The 16,153-nt window shown below is 43.0% G+C and overlaps 1 long non-coding RNA gene across 1 annotated transcript in view; it reads left to right on the forward strand.

Moving 5' to 3' along the window:
* Positions 1-16,153, forward strand: part of LOC122466856 — a 108,490-nt gene that overhangs the window by 2,027 nt on the left and 90,310 nt on the right. The window lies entirely within an intron of this gene.

A 16,153-nucleotide genomic window follows, 5' to 3' on the forward strand; every position in this document is an offset into this window, starting at 1 on the left:
TGACTTCAATTACAGCTCTGATTCTGCCATAAGCAGATCTCAATAGGTGGAGACCCACTGATGTTATGGGCACAGGAATCTGCCTGTGTGGAGTTCATTGCATGATCAGGCCTCAGCTGATGATTTGCAGATTATTTAAATTAAAACCCCCACTTTCAGTTCCCTATTAAATAAAATTTACCAGGAACTAATCCCTGCCCAGGGAAATCAATATTTAAAAATAACCTCTCCTCTTCTGGTGAGCTTGCATAATAGTATGTTCAGAGTTGTTAAAATAACTAATTCATTGGCCGTGGTTGATGAGTGGATCCAAATATAATCTGTTACCCAGTACAAATTGCTTTCTGTCACAGAACCAGTGATACATGATGTGAGGGCATAATGCAGTGCTGGCATTCAGCTGACCAAGTGAGAGGCACAAGCTTGTCTTTTAGTGAGCCTTCTCCTCATGAAAAGTGCTGGGGAACCTTCATGTACTAGCCAGTCTTGGACTGACCATCACTAACCATGCTTGAGAGCCACACAGTGAAAATAAGCACCATTACAGTGTTGCTCATGTCTAGGACAGGATTGCAAAGAAAAGTAACCAAGTCCAGTTTGTTCTTTTTGTCCGAGACAGCATTGCAACAAATCTGTGGCCACTAGGACTTCACAGTTGTCACCATGCTGTGAGCTATGGCCACTGAGATCTCTGTGGAACCAACAGGTTAGAATGCTGAGCCTCCTGCTCCAAAAAGCACAGGGTCCTACCAGAGCAAGTAATGCTTCATTCTGTTGGAGGAGCTGCATGAGCTGTTGGCAGTAGAGGGGCTATGACACATGGTGGAACTGTTCTGGTTGTATCCTGTAGAGCAGCTACTCAATGCTTATTTATTTATTTAGCACCTCTCATCTTCAAAATGCTTTACAAACACTAATTGAAACACGCTTCTAAGACACCCCTCCCCAAGTATGATCTCCAATGTACAGAGGGGGAAACTGAGGCACACAGGTGCTGTAACTTGCCCAAGACTACTGATGAGATTGGTGTCAGAGCTGTGATTAGAAATTGGGAGTGCATGGCTCCCTGTCTCATGCTCTGCTCTAGAGGCAGAGAGGTTTCCTAAGGGTTAATTAAGGTTAGATTTGTAAAGGTGTTTGGGTACCTAAAAATGCCTGGGAACTCTTGAAAATCCAATTAGGCACCTATCTGCTTCTGTGGATGCCTCTAAATACCTTTAAAAATCTGTTCCTTACTTTTTTGTGGCCAGATTTTTCAAAAGTATTTAGAATCCTGCCACTCCCCTTGAGAATATTTGGGAGCTGTTGAATGCTGAAAACTCTTGAAAACCTGAGCCTGAATTTTGAGTGTTGAGCTCTTTTTAAAATGTGGGCCCAGCATGGCTGGTTGTCTGTCGTGTGTTTTGGGGGAAAGGAGTCATTGACAGTATTCATCTCTTAATTTGTGCCCACTTATTTTAATGGCCTGAGTACTGTATGTCTGAACTCTGGGCCACGTTTGCCAAGTTCATGCAGCAGTGGAATTGTGCTAAACATGGGAACCTGTATATGTGGAATGGCTGCTTTTCTGGACAACACATCAGAGATTGAACTCCAGAACTAAAGGCATGAGTTGATACAGATTGAGATAAAGAGCCAATTCTCTCTAGCTCCGGCTGCAACAAACTCTTCTCCTCTAAAGATCGGCATAGAGAGGGACCTGTCGCATATGCTCCCCAGTGGGTTACATATGCAAACATTTGCATTGTGCATTTATTACCACAGGTCAGGTAATTGTGCATGTGTGCAAACAGGCAGCTATACAATGGACTTAAGTACAGCTGTGCTGTCCACTTTGCCTTACCAAGCAGATGAAGTCTCAGGAGAGTCTTCATAAATGCCATGAAATTCTTCCATTTCACGCTGGTGATTCTGCCATCCAGAATTCACACGTTTCCTTTGCTTGCCTGGGTCTGGGGTCTTTTGCAGCACATTACATGGGGGCTTGGTAGCCAGATCTCTTTCCTTTACCACATTCTGGCTTTTCCTCGGTAATGAGGCTGTCTTCTTGGTAGCTTGCGTATGGGGAAGGGTTTCAAATTCTTCTATCTCTTTTGCTCCTGCAAAGTACAATTGCTAATTGCTCAAGCAAAAACTGATATCGCACCTTCCAGGCAGAGGGCGTTCCAAAGAACTTTATAAACACATCTACGAATCCTTTCACTCACTGAGGAAGCTCTACCTTATCTAGAGCGAAACTGAGCCACCTCGTGGGTGAAACTAAACACGGTGCAGCAATACCATGCACGTGATTTGGAGAGAAACTGAAACTACTGGGGGAATTTTGGGGAGGCAGGTACATATCCCAAACTGGAATTTTCCCAGGATGCTGATGATCGCATCCTTCCTGTTAAGAGGTGCCAGGAGAACTCTGACCACTAGTGACCATTCCCTCCAACTTACATCACAGCTGCAAGTGTAATATCCTTATTGGAGTTCTTTAAAAATGACCCAGAAACTCATTTGTTTCCTGTTCTCCCATCTGCACCACTTTCCTAAGAAGCTTAAAACTGAACAGAAAGCTTGTGTCTTGAATAGAGTAATTCCAATGCCGTAACACATTTTATGACTGAATTTTGGTCACTTTACAACTGGGGAGTGTTGTTGTTTTCCTCCTGGGGTTAGTGAAGGGAATTTTGCATGCTGCTGTAGGTGGCCTGAGGGATTCTTCCGATTCTGCCATGTGAGTGACAAGGGTGACCAGATGTCCCGTTTTTTGGGACTTTTTCTTATATAAGTGCCTATAAACCCCACCCCGTTTTTTCACAGTTGCTATCTGGTCACCCTGTGACTGACCAACAGCAACCTAAAGGGGACCAGGTTGGAGAACTGTTAAGTTCCATTGCTGAAGATCCTTAGGACCATTTTGGATGATCGGACTGGCTGGTGTGCCAGTTCCTGTCTACCTTCTCTGAATGGCCTGCTTAGCCCCACTACACAGGCAGGCAGCGGCAGGCATTGCCACAGTGTAAGGCCATCCTTCTGTTGGGTACTGGGAAAAACCAGGGACGGCTAGGGGCATGGTAAAGGCACCATACCCTTTTTGGTGATAGCACTCTTGAGCACCAGGAGGGGAGGAAAGGCAATGGGGACCGATACCACAAGGGGTTGCAAACTAGCAGGGACAGCAAGGGTAGGGAAACTGAGACTGACCCCAACAGGTGCCCTACGACCTAGCAAGAGGCAGGGGAGTACAGTGGTCACAAGTCAGTATCCGTAGAGACACTTTTTTCTGGTGCGAAGTGGCCCTCTTAAGAAGAGGTGAAGTAGGAGGATGCTGCACACCCATGGCCACTTGAGGACCCCAGTGAGGATATCACTGAGATCATAGGGCTGGGGGGGGGTGGGGGAAGGAGAGTACTTATCTTGTAAGAAAGGAGTGTGTCTGGCTACTTGGAGAGTTTATGGGGATGTAGTTCTGGGAAAGTGCCCTGTTTATTGGCTCCACCATATTATCACTACCTGGAATGACGTGACCTCACCCTCCTTCTTACTCATAGTCCATTTGGGCATTTCCCAGGGGAAATGAGCCCAGTGGGGACCATCCTGTTTAGAGTAAAAAAAAATTACCTTGGAGCCACTCCTCTTATTACCATATCTAACTTGAGTTTCTAGGATGTTTAGGCCTGGTTTTCCCCTTGATAAGAAACTGGGACTCTGCCCAATGCTGAGTGGAGGCAGGTTCTTTGAATTTATTACCCTCTTCATGAGCTGAATGCCTTTATTTACCTTGGGAAACAGAAAGGTGGGCACTGGATGCCACTGCTCCAAACTCATTTTCAGCAATACATTTAAATACCCCGGAGTCTTCGGGAAAAGCTTCTGTAATAACCAAGGTGCAAACTTCCTCTGAAATGAGAGATTGGAGGACGTGATTGGTACCATAAGGGGCTCTGGGCCAAATGCTGACTCCCAGGAAGTCCATGAGGAATTTTGCCATCCCCTTTAATAGGCTCAGGATTTAACCCTTTGACCTTTCTTTAGAAAGCTGCCACTTGCAAGGCGAGGTGCACTGAGTGCTGAGAGCTGGGGCTGGGCATGAGTGAAGCTAAGCTGGGGTCTGTATTCCTCACATGCCGATGCTCTTGCAGAGGTACACACTGAGGCTTGTAAAAACAGCAGTTATGAAGTATGGAAAGGTTTCAGAGTAACAGCCGTGTTAGTCTGTATTCGCAAAAAGAAAAGGAGTACTTGTGGCACCTTAGAGACTAACCAATTTATTTGAGCATGAGCTTTCGTGAGCTACAGCTCACTTGTGCTGTAGCTCACGAAAGCTCATGCTCAAATAAATTGGTTAGTCTCGAAGTATGGAAAAGCAGCCTGGGATCAAAAACAACGGAAGCAAAGGAAATACCGAGCCTATAATTCCCAGCAATAGTGTCAGGGGCTCTTGATAGCCTGCCACCTGAGCCTGCTGATGGAATTGCTGTCTTACACTCATTCCCTGTATTCTGGGGCGAGCAGACCCTACGCAGGTGCTAGAGGGATGATATTTCCAGTCTGCCAGCCGCCCCTGCCCACTGACCAGGATGGGTGAGCTAGGAGGTGCTCCTTGCAGGAACAGTAATGGGCCTCTGTGGTAACAGGCAGCTGGGTTGCCCAGCAAGAAGTGAAGGGATTTTGGGGGTAAGGGATGGTAGGGGAGGGTTCCTTTCGTATTCGTATCCAGGATGCAGTGCAAAACTTGCTTCCCCCATATGTTAAATTCTGCTCTCACTTACACCCGTGCAAGAGGAAACCCCACTAAAGTCCTGAGGTCGTTTTACAGGCTGGTAGGTTTTCACTGCAGAGAGCCTTCTGTCTTCCTAGCTGAACCTTAAAGGGACAAAATCCTTCCCTACTATGCCTCTTAGGTGCTTGTACTCGAACCCAGGTATGCAGAGACTATCACTGTGTCAGTGCACAAGCTGTTTTGCTCTTGCTAACCTTCCATCAGTGGCTTTTATTCTGGGCCAGCCTATTGCAAACGAAGTGACATAATATTTAGCAAAAGCTTTGCAAAGTACTTACCAGGAACTGCCCACAGACATGTTTCTGTTCAAAATAAGAAAGAAGAGAGAATTAATTGCTATAAAATTTCCTTCAGTACTCAGATTTCCAGACCGCCCATTAAAGAGGTTACAGAATGATCAGTATTTTAGGATGAGATTTCATATGCTGGGAACATTTTTCATCTGTCTCTCTCTCATTCAGTGTCATCTCATAGCTCAAGAGAAAAATGCAGTACTGGTGGTCTTATGTTTCTGGAGGTCCTAACTTAAATAATATGATTTTTAATTCTCCATGAGTTCATAAAGCCAGTCTAAAATAGAGAATTGTTTGTTTTAACCACAATTATTTTCATTGTATCTCTTCTTTTTAGTAAAGTTTTGGAAAGAAAATAATCTAAGATGGTAATTACTTTTCACTTTCCATCCAAGAAATGCTATACGCTTTCCAGATATTGATGAATTTATCTTACATATGGCATAGGTTGCATTATTATCCCCAATTTACTGAGGAGAAAACTCAGGAATAGAGATTGTAAGGAACTTGCCCAAAATCTGAAAAGGGAATGGAATCCAGGTGCCCTGACTTCCAGTTCTGTGTCTTCAGCACAACACCCTGTGGTAAATTCTGCTCTGTTATACCAGTGTCACTCCACTGACTTCTGTGGAGTTAATCCAGACTTACACCAACATGCTGGGAGCAGAATTTGGCCCCATGCATTTGTACAACATGACAAATAGAGATAAAGGAGTAAGGGGCAAGGTATATGTTATGAAACAGGAAGCCAAGCATCTTTAGCATCTGAAAGTGTGGGTATATTGGAGATAGGCCTTGGACACATGTTGATGCAAGAAGAAATTCATATCCAGGGGTCTGAACTCTGTGGCTCAAGGTTATCTCCAGTGTGTTCGTATGTAAGGATCCTTATTCAGTCTTGGTACAACTCCATTGATTTCAGCCGTGTTACACCAGGAATGAATTCGGCCCATTACATCTGTGAACTCCTATGTGGGAATATGCTCATGTTTTGTCTCTTCTTTAATGTCTATTGCTAATCGGTAGTCATTCGTTGAAGATACTATTGATCAATAGATGCTTTGTCATGATATTTTGTAATGGCTATTTCTAAAGAATTCTGAAACTCCTGCAGTTATTTTCCTGAAAAGTACTCTTTGTATGTGATCAGCAGTTCAAATGTCTGATCTCTTCTCACTGGGGAACGAAAGGGGAGACCTAATATGTCCTTCTGTTTCTTTAAACTATTTGGTATTTTCAGGCTGTATTTTTGCTATATAAATGCACAGCTGTCTTCTGATCTTCTAATAGCTCTCCGTTCCTATCTTATTACTATCCCATGAATGTGTCTGTGCCATGAATGAAATTATTCTGCGTCTGGTGAGCATAATAATACTTACTTTTCCTTAGTATTCGGAAGTCTGCAGAATCAATGATCTGATTATAGTCTCTGTACCAGCGAACTTGCATAGTGGGCCTGGCCTGTATTCGACATTCAAACGCCACTAATTGACCTTTTGTGGCCCTGATGTTTTGTAGACTCTGGAGGAAGAAAAACAGTTTGAAATGGCTGAGGTTTTGTTATGTACACAGTTAAATGGCAAATGCTTAGTGTTGTTTACACACACATTTATGAACATACAATGTAGCTAAATGAAATACTGGGTTTTTGTTTGTTTGTTTTTTTAAAGTAGTTGATTAGATTCCATGTAAATCTTGGTGGGTTGTGGGTGTTAGCAGAGATGATGCATAACTGTTGATTTAAAGGTTCTGGTGTTCAGCGGGGTTCAGAGCAGGGCATATAAATCCTGGCAGAAATGGCGGGGGGGGGAGCAGGGAGGAGGAAGACGACATGACTGTGCCTCTTCTCCCTCCTTCCCCTCCCCCCCCCCCCCCAGCGTTGTCTCTGGGTGTTTTATAAAGAGCAATATCTTGTATGAATATGTGATAGACTTTTCCCCTACATCTTTAAAAATGTGGAGAAAAATCATCTAGGCAAATGGAGCAATTTAACTGAGGAACATCTGTAGATACCCTGATACATGTGCACCCTTAAGCCTCCTTTGTAGAGAATCAGTGGAATTGATTTATGTACACAGTTCCATTTAAACTGGGACCCTATACACCTTATGATGTAGTTGATCATATAGCACTGCCAAACGGACATGACATTTATGAAATTTAAGGTAAGCCATGTTTCATCCCCAAATATCTTGCAGTCCAGGAGTAAAAGGAGAAACAAAGACCCAACATCAGTAGTTCAAGCCCAGATAGTGTGGAGAGAATATACTGAGGTTTGTGCTGTTACCTTTGTAAACACGGGGGCGATTCCATAAGTAGACCCAGTCTGGCTTGTAGATGGGCTCTGCAGCTGCATAGGAAAGAAGCAAAAAGAAAAGGAGTACTTGTGGCACCTTAGAGACTAACCAATTTATTTGAGCATAAGCTTTCGTGAGCTACAGCTCACTTCTCTGAAACATTGGAAAGAAGGCTAGAGCTGGGTGGGCAATGGTTTTCCTGTCCTGCTACACTTCTCGAGAGTGGAAAAAATGAGTTTGTTTTTTTTTAAATTGGGATTACAGTGAGAACTCTTGTAATTTTTCAGAAAAAATTACACACCCACTTACCACAGCAGGCTATAGCACAAAGGTTAGGAAACTCACCCAGAATGTGAGAGCTCCAGGTTCAAGACCCAGCATTACTTAGTTCAGAAGGGACTTTGAACCTGGATCTCCTCCTTGAATGCCTTTAACCTCGAGGCTTTTTTGACTATTCTGTGATGGTTCAAAGTCTCTCTGGCTTGGAGCAAAAATTCCAAGATGGACCGGAGAAACTTTTCCTGACGAAAGTTTAGTTGAAACTACCATGTTCCCATGAAAAATTTCAGTTTTGATAAATTGATATCGTCTATCAAAAAAATTCCGGACTAGCGCTAATCATGGCTAGCATTTCTCATGTGCAAAAATCCAGCAGGACAGGTCCTGAATTAAAACAAACTCAGGAATCTATCTGCTACTCATGCATCAGTTTACTGACTATTCTGTGGATAGTCTCTGCTCAAGTGCTCCAGAAGAAAATGCCTCCTTGGATTGTGATCAGCAAGTTATTGGAAGGGAGGATTATAGCCATGTAAGAATAAGTGGTGGTCAGAGGGCTGGTAAGCCAATTTATGGGCCAAATCTTGCAGTGCTTATGCAGAGATCAGTCCTGCCCTCAGTTACATCCAGGCAATCCAACTGACTTCAGTGAGAGTGGTTGCACATACGTGACACAGCATGGAATCTGGTGTTCAGTCCTTACCCCATTCTTGAAATTCAGCAGATGTAAAAAGAGAGGAAGGGCTGCAGGATTGTGACTCGCTGTGTTTAGATCGAGCAAAGATGGCAGGAGTGGGGCGTATTGGATTTCTAAACCACACTTTCTGTGTGAAAGAAGACTGCATGTGAAAGAAACATTGGGGGTGAGTTACACGGAATGTTGACTGCTTCTCAGGGAAATTAGTTTTCGGATTGCATTGCTTGGGATTGTTAATATATAGTTGAGGTGTGTGTGTGTGTGTGTGTGTGTGTGTGTGTGTGTTTTTGTTGTGGTCCTGTTCTTTGTCATTACCCCCAGCCCAGTTTAATGGGAATCCAGTCCCTGGATGTTTTGAATTCCCCTAGTAGCGCTCTTAACCAACTGTCCTTTCTGAAATGCGCCTTTGAAGGAGTATGACAAATGGTTAAGCTATGTGGCAGCCACTCTATTTCTAAACCTCCATCAACTTATTTAGGAAAATACAGTTCTAAGGCAGCAGAACAAATAAAAAAAACAACAACCCTCCTTTCAGGGCGTCCCCATGCAGATGATTTGCCATTTGGCCATTGGCTTCAATGGGCTCAAGAGCTGACCATTAAATTGCTTTAAAATACTGTAAATAAAATAATAAATCTATAACCTACTCTTTGAGGGTCAATAGATACTGGCTGAATTAAAGTGGAGTAACTCTGATGAGCTGTATTGCTCCTAGAGACTTCACTGGCTGAGGAACCAATGGTCAGTGAGATACTGGTTGCTTTCCGCTTTGTCCTAGTGGGAAAAATAAACAAGGCTAAGTGGAGGCATAGACTTTTAAAGGCTGAATGTGCTTCAGTCATCAGCCTCTGAGTCTGCACTTACTGTGACATTTCTCTGGCACCACCAGAATACAGAGACTCGCAGGGAGGAACCGCCTTCAGATTTCTCTATAAACCTACAGGAAACAAATGTAAAACAACGGTATTTACAGCTGCCTCCTCTTGCCTATGGGAAAATGATGGCGAAGCAAACAGTATGTAATTAAGTGCAACACACTGTGCCTCTGTGTGTGTGTGTGTGTGTGTGTATATATATATATATATATTAATAAACATTGATGTTGTATAGAAATGGGCACAAGTCACAAAACTCCAATGTGTTTCCAGGCTCAGGAGGGCTTGGGGTTTATTTTTTTGTGTGGCCTGTTTATAAAGACAGGAGATGTGCGAAACTTGGATCTGGACCTAGGTTTGCATTCCAGACACCCACACAGTGCAGGAGTGTTAGAATCGAGGGGTGGGACTCCTCTTTACTATTGGAGCTAGTAACAATAAAAGAAATAGTTGGCTGACCTCCATAGTTTCTCTGGTTTTCCTCATCTTGCAAATCTTTAACTTGGAGACTAATCTGCGCAGCACACTGATGGTTATAATAACTGCATGGAATGCTGTAAATTATACTTGAGACATCTATCTATCTATCTATTTATTTATTTATTCCCTCCCCTGTGTCTGTAAGGGCTTAGGATTTCACCTGCTGTTCTATTGATGTTTTATTAAGCAATTGGCAAATGGCAGGTTCCTTAAACAAAAATAGTTTATTAGAATAAAAAGGTTTTTTGTTTTTTCTAGGTCACCATACCTGCCATTAGTGGAAAACTATAAACCGAGACATCTGGGGAGAAAAATGGGACCTTCTTTCTAACTCCATTGGAGTACATAGTATATAGAGATGGAATTGGAGGGACAGACTGGGAAATAGGGTGCGTGGGGGCAGACTTGGCTTTCAATGGGGTTAGGTGCCTAGCCCCTTTAATTGCTGTGCTGATACCACTGCCTATTATGTTGACCACAATAGATCACTTGATAAATTGCCCTGTTCTGTTCATTCCCTCTGAAGCATCTGGCACCGGAAGCCGCAATCAGAAGACAGGATACAGGGCTAGATGGACTATAGGTCTGACTCCAGTATGGCCATTTGTATGTTCTTGTGACCAAATAAATAATCTTTACAGATTCGGACACATCGATGAACATGCACTATGCTGCTATCTTACACTTTGGAGCCATTTTTGACAATTCTACACCACAGACGGGGCCTTTGAGTCATGGAGACAATGGCTCTGGATCTCCATGGGGGAGCATAGTTAAGGAGGAGGAAATGAGTTTGGCCAATTCAGCAGCATGGTGGAAGGATGGAGATTATAGATGTGACAATACCCATTTAAAGTATAGCAAGGGGCTGGGCGAACACCCCACCACTTTGCCTGGAATGTTGTAACATTCCTGAGCCATTGAATGGAGAAGTTGACAATGCCCTGGGATTATGTCCACTGGCCAATGAGTGAGAGCCAAAATTTAGGTGTCTACAACCCACCAGACCACCACTATAATTAAAATCCCTCTCTCCTAACTCAGTAGGATTTACACCATGGGGACATGTTCAAATCACTGAGTAAAAGGCATACATGTAATAACATGATTTCCACTTACAATGTTAAGTGCATGGAAAATACCTTCTAGGACCCAGGGGGCTCTGCCTGGGACTAAGGCCCAGTAGCATCTGTTGTGTGGATTCATGGGTATTTGGAGCCATATTACTCAAGGTGCAGGGCAGCATGGAGTCCTTGATACTACAAATGTTTATGATGGACTGTAATTGCATGCGTAGCGCCGTAGACTCTGAGGGTGTTTGAGGTTAAGTTACTGTATCAGTGTGTTCAGGATTGGGGCCTTGCACTGCCAATATCATTTGGTAGTGTTTCACACTCCCTTTGCATAGGTGTAAATGGTTAAACACTTGCCTTTACAGAGAAATTGTGTTGTCTTGCAGGTTGAGACTCTCTATGGCCTGAGGGCCAGGTTTGTAAAGGTATTTAGGTGCCTGAAGATGCAGATAGGTGCTTAGGGAGATTCCCAAGAAAGCCCAAGCAACAGCCTACCTGGGGGAAAAGATAGCCCCCAAGGCAGAAATCCATCTTGTCTGCTGAATGTGATGGCAGATGTTGATTTAGAGTGTAATGTGACTGTTACAGTCAGTATTGCCAACCCCAAATGTTCAGAAATCAGGAGTCAGGCTCACCGAAAATCACGAGATTGTGTAAAAATAATAGATTTGGTATTTTTTCTTTGCCTTCTGCTTTTTGAGCCTTTAGGGTGCACTGGGGTCATGTTTTGAGGCTTTCTCCACAGCCATGAGGGCTAGAAACTTACTTTTTTCTTAGGAATGAAAGGTGAAATCATCACATATCCACTTGATTCCAGGAGCTGGAGCTTTAAGGAAAACAATAGTTATCATGCGACTCATGACAAAACCATGAGAGTTGGCAATACCGCTGGACTGTGCATGTCCTGACTCTGGTTTTAATGCCACCTCTGCCAATTTAGAATGCTCAGTTTAGTTGTTCTGACCAATTTGATGAAGCAGTGATGTCACATGATGAACCCCACTGTGAAGTTTTTCAGTCAAAGCTATTATTATCCGAGTACCCAAAAACGCCTCAATTTATATATTTGTTACCCAAAACTGGCTGACCCAAAGGCTGTCAAAAATGGCAACAAAAGGGTATGAGGGGACTCAGTCAGATCCTAATACCCATCTGGATAGTTGCAGTCTGATGGGACCACTTACTCACCACCCCTCCCCAACCCCACAAAAAAAGTTACAACTGAAAACCAGATTTAAAAAAACAAACCAGAACACCTGGGCACTTCTTCCTGCCCTGGGCACAGGGCTACAAGAGCTCCCTGTGAGCTCCAAGCATGATTTTGAGGAATCGAATGGGTGCTGCTTTCTTGTATCTTTTGCATTATTCTTCTAGAGTTAGCAGAAACTTCAGCATTGTATGGCTTATGTCCTTGAGAGACTAAATAGCATGCGTTTTACCTTAGTGAGTCATTTTAGCACCCTCAGTGTTCCACGTAAATGGCAACCTTTACTTAGTGTAACTCTAGATCTTTGTGAAGAGGACAGAATTAGACTCGGCTAAATGAAGAGTTGGGGACCTTTGCAACCCAACACCAGAATGATTACAAGGTACATACCAATCATGCTGTTGACACAAACAATAATGACGACATTTTAGCATTGCCCAAATAGTTGACATGTCTGCAGAATTATGCTATATCCAGTACTGGCGCAAATATAATACAAGGGGTTAGGAAAATGTTAAAGCAGCATGGAAAGCTTTGCCAGATGTTGAAAAGTGGAAAGCACATTGAATCTGTTTTAGGAACAAAGTGAGCATCTGACAGGTCTGAAATAAACCTCATTATAAAAATGGGTGGGGGGAGGAAAAGCCTTTTAACCCTACAGTTTAGAGGTAAGGCGGGCTTAGATGTGCATAGTAATTTTATTGTATTAATATGTCTTGTAGTTTTAAAATCAACTTAGAGTTGATCCACTGCATAATCTTCGGCTAACTTAACTTTTGCAAACCGGAGCTAGAAGCTGTCTGAATTATTTTGAGGATTTAAAAAAAAAAATCCAAATATAATAATTTTGCTTTATGTAATATTTATGATTATAATTACTAGAGTTTGAACTAGTATAAAGGATGATGATTTAGCAGAGGTAGCCTTGTACAGAAAATTCTGTCTGAGGTCCAATTTTTGGTGTCTTAAGTTTAGATTGGTGAACTGTGGCCATTTCAGGTGTGAGCTCTCTAGTCTTAATTTTTCTGTTGGAGGTGGTTTGTCAGTTGCTCATGGAGAGTTTCCAAGGAAGCTGGAAATTAAATTGATATGTGTTTTGGTCCTCCTCAGAAACCTGGAGTGATTGGGTTAGACCAGGCATTTTCCTGCAGGTTATGGAATGGATTAATAAATGACTTTGATTAGGGCGAAGAATGAGGGTGACTCTAAATCTTAAAAAGAGTTTACCTAGTGACTCAAATTTTTTTCATAGAATTATTTAAATATGTATTGCTCACTTTTAGTGCCTTACCCTCCCACTCAGGGATTTCATGAAGATTAGTGAATGTTTGTATGAGACTTTGAAGATGTAAAGCATTTACATAACAGCCAAGTATAACTATGTATGTATTTATTTATTACAGCCACTTGTCTAAATTTGGTTGCAGCCTTTAAGTTTTTTCATTTAGTTAGAACAAATTTCTGGCATACTAACTGGCTACATTATCCTGAGGGTGTGTTGCAAGGAGGAGGGGGGACACAGAGAAGAAAAAATAGCAAGAGATTATTTTTTAGCCATAACGCTAGCAGTGAGTAATTATTGCAGTTCTTACTGTAGCTCTTACAGTAGCTGAAAAATCTTGCCTAAAAAAACATACTACGTCTAAAGAGAAAAGGAGTACTTGTGGCACCTTAGAGACTAACCAATTTATTTGAGCATGAGCTTTCGTGAGCTACAGCTCACTTCATAAATTGGTTAGTCTCTAAGGTGCCACAAGTACTCCTTTTCTTTTTGCGAATACAGACTAACACGGCTGTTACTCTGAATACTAAGTCTAATATTCAAAGGCACTGTTACAAAGGCTGATTTTATTATTTTTTTTAAATATACTTCAGAGCCTGAAACACTTAAATGAAGTATTTCAAGGGGTCATTTACTGTGGTACTGATGACGGTTAAGGCAGCAGAATTTTAGTCCTATGTTCAGCTATAACACATGTACTTAGGGATCCATTCTCCACTCCTTGTGTGCATGGGAGTTAATGTCCATAGTATCAAGGGAAGAATAAAACTCCCCTAACTCTTCAGTAGAGACCTATATTGAGACTGCTTGATTGTCTTCACTATGTAGAGTTGCAGCATCTCTCAAATGCATGCAATGCCATCACTGGGAGTGGAACGTTTTAAAAGTCAATAAAGAGAAGATCAGTGGCTTGGACTGAGCACTGCTCCATCCAATAGAAGCCATATAATAGAATAAATATAGTTAATTAATAGATTATAATTAAACTCTTAAATTCTCATTAGGGAGTGAATTCTGAGTGTGTGAGGCTGTGTACTCGCACAGAATGCACACCAATATGTGAGTGAAACCTGAGAGACTGTGGTGAATGGGGCACAATATCACCCTCTGCATGTTCATCCACAACAATGTAGAGTGGTGGCTCTGGATTTGTGATGGATCAGAGAAGGGAGGGACATAGCCATCAGTGACGATCCACATCCGCTGCGCATCCCGGTGGAAGAGGTCCCAGGGCTCAGTCTGGGGTGGAGGGCCTGGCCTTACAGAACTCCCCTGTGCACTACCTATTTACCCACTTTGGAAAATTTCGTTTGAGACCTTTTTTATTAAAGTATAAGCACCTGCCCAGAAATCCCCTTGGTGCTCCTATAGAGCCCCCTAGTGCAGTGTGCACAACACAACCTGGGAGACAATAGCCTCAGGGACCCTTCATTTGAAAGAGCTATGCCGTTAAATTAAGAGCTGTGAACATAGCACAGGCTAGGGATGATGAAAGTGAATTAATTTTAGTCTTGGTGTTATGTTCCCACTTTTCTGAGTATGGCTGTGCCCCCATGGCAAACTGCTGCAAAATCCCCTGCTTTCCCCCGTTTTCTGATAATCACGGAGCTACTGACAGATACAGAGTCAAACGTTTCAGATGGGGGTGCCTAGAGTCAGGCGTCTGCATCCGTATTTAGATAGCTAAAACAAAAGAAGCTTGATTTTCTTTTTAGGGATACCAAGTGACTCCGCTCCTATTTGAAGTCAATGGGCTCAGCACTTGTCAAAAATAACATTCAACAAACTCTCTGACAGAGAAAGTTTAGCTTCCATAAGCACTGGTCCAGCTAAGCCCCAGGGCAACTTTGATACATCTTCTGAACTGACTTTCTGTTAGGCACCCTTGTTGAGCTGGGGAGCCCAGAGCTTTGTATCTTCTGGAAATGGTCGTCTTGTACCCCAGAATCTGAGCTTATCTTCAGCAGAACAAAAGGGCCAAATTCACTTTCCTTCACTTCCCTTTTTCCACCCCTCTACCCCTTTTAAACCTCAGTATAAGCCTGCCTGCATGCCAAGGAGCTGGAAGAAGTTGTATGCACTTAGGCTCCCTTGCACCCAGAGAGAGTGGGTCCAAGTGAATGTAAAGGGGTCTGATTTAGGTCACTGTATGCTTTGCTTCTGAATCTGGCCCAGTGTCTTTAGCCCTTCAGGATGTGAACCAGATGCACACCTGCTTGAGTCTGTGAGCAGCTTGAAAACACTGGCCTGGTTCTCCACTGCTTGACATTGTGTCGTCATTTACATCTGTGCAAAATGGGTAGAAAACGCATCCAGTCTGCGTTAGGAGAGCCTGGCACCTCCTTTGCAGAAATCAGGAGGACACAGGGGCAAGTCAGTGGACAATTAGGCCCGTCAACTTTTTGGAAGACTGGGCACTTGCATTTTTTGCAGGTAGGTGACACTTTACATTAACAAGAATATATTGCAATTTAAGTAGAAAGCTCTTAACCATTTTTCCTTAGGGTTTCTGCTCCTACAGGTATCTGTCAGGAATGTAAGAATCTTCCTCTTTCTTCTTTATGCTTCTAAATACTAGAACCCCTTCCCCTATCAAGAGGCTAGGGCTATGGCTACACTACAGCTTATGTCGGCATAACTTATGTCGCTCGGGGTGTGAATAAACCACCCCCCTCAGCGATATAAGTTACGCGGACATAGCTCTGTCCACACTGGCACTTATGTCAGCAGGCAGGCTTCTCCCAGCGACAGCACTCCTGCCACTCTCAAGGGCTGGAGTAGGCAAGCTGACAGGAGAGCTCTCTCCCATAGGCTTCAAGCAGCTACACTAGAGAGCTCTCTAGTGTAGACATGCTTAGTTAGACTCAAGCTGGTTTAGACTTTGGAGTGATACAGCTGA

The sequence above is a fragment of the Chelonia mydas genome, chromosome 8, assembly GCF_015237465.2.
Source record: "Chelonia mydas isolate rCheMyd1 chromosome 8, rCheMyd1.pri.v2, whole genome shotgun sequence".
Taxonomy (NCBI): Eukaryota; Metazoa; Chordata; order Testudines; family Cheloniidae; genus Chelonia; species Chelonia mydas.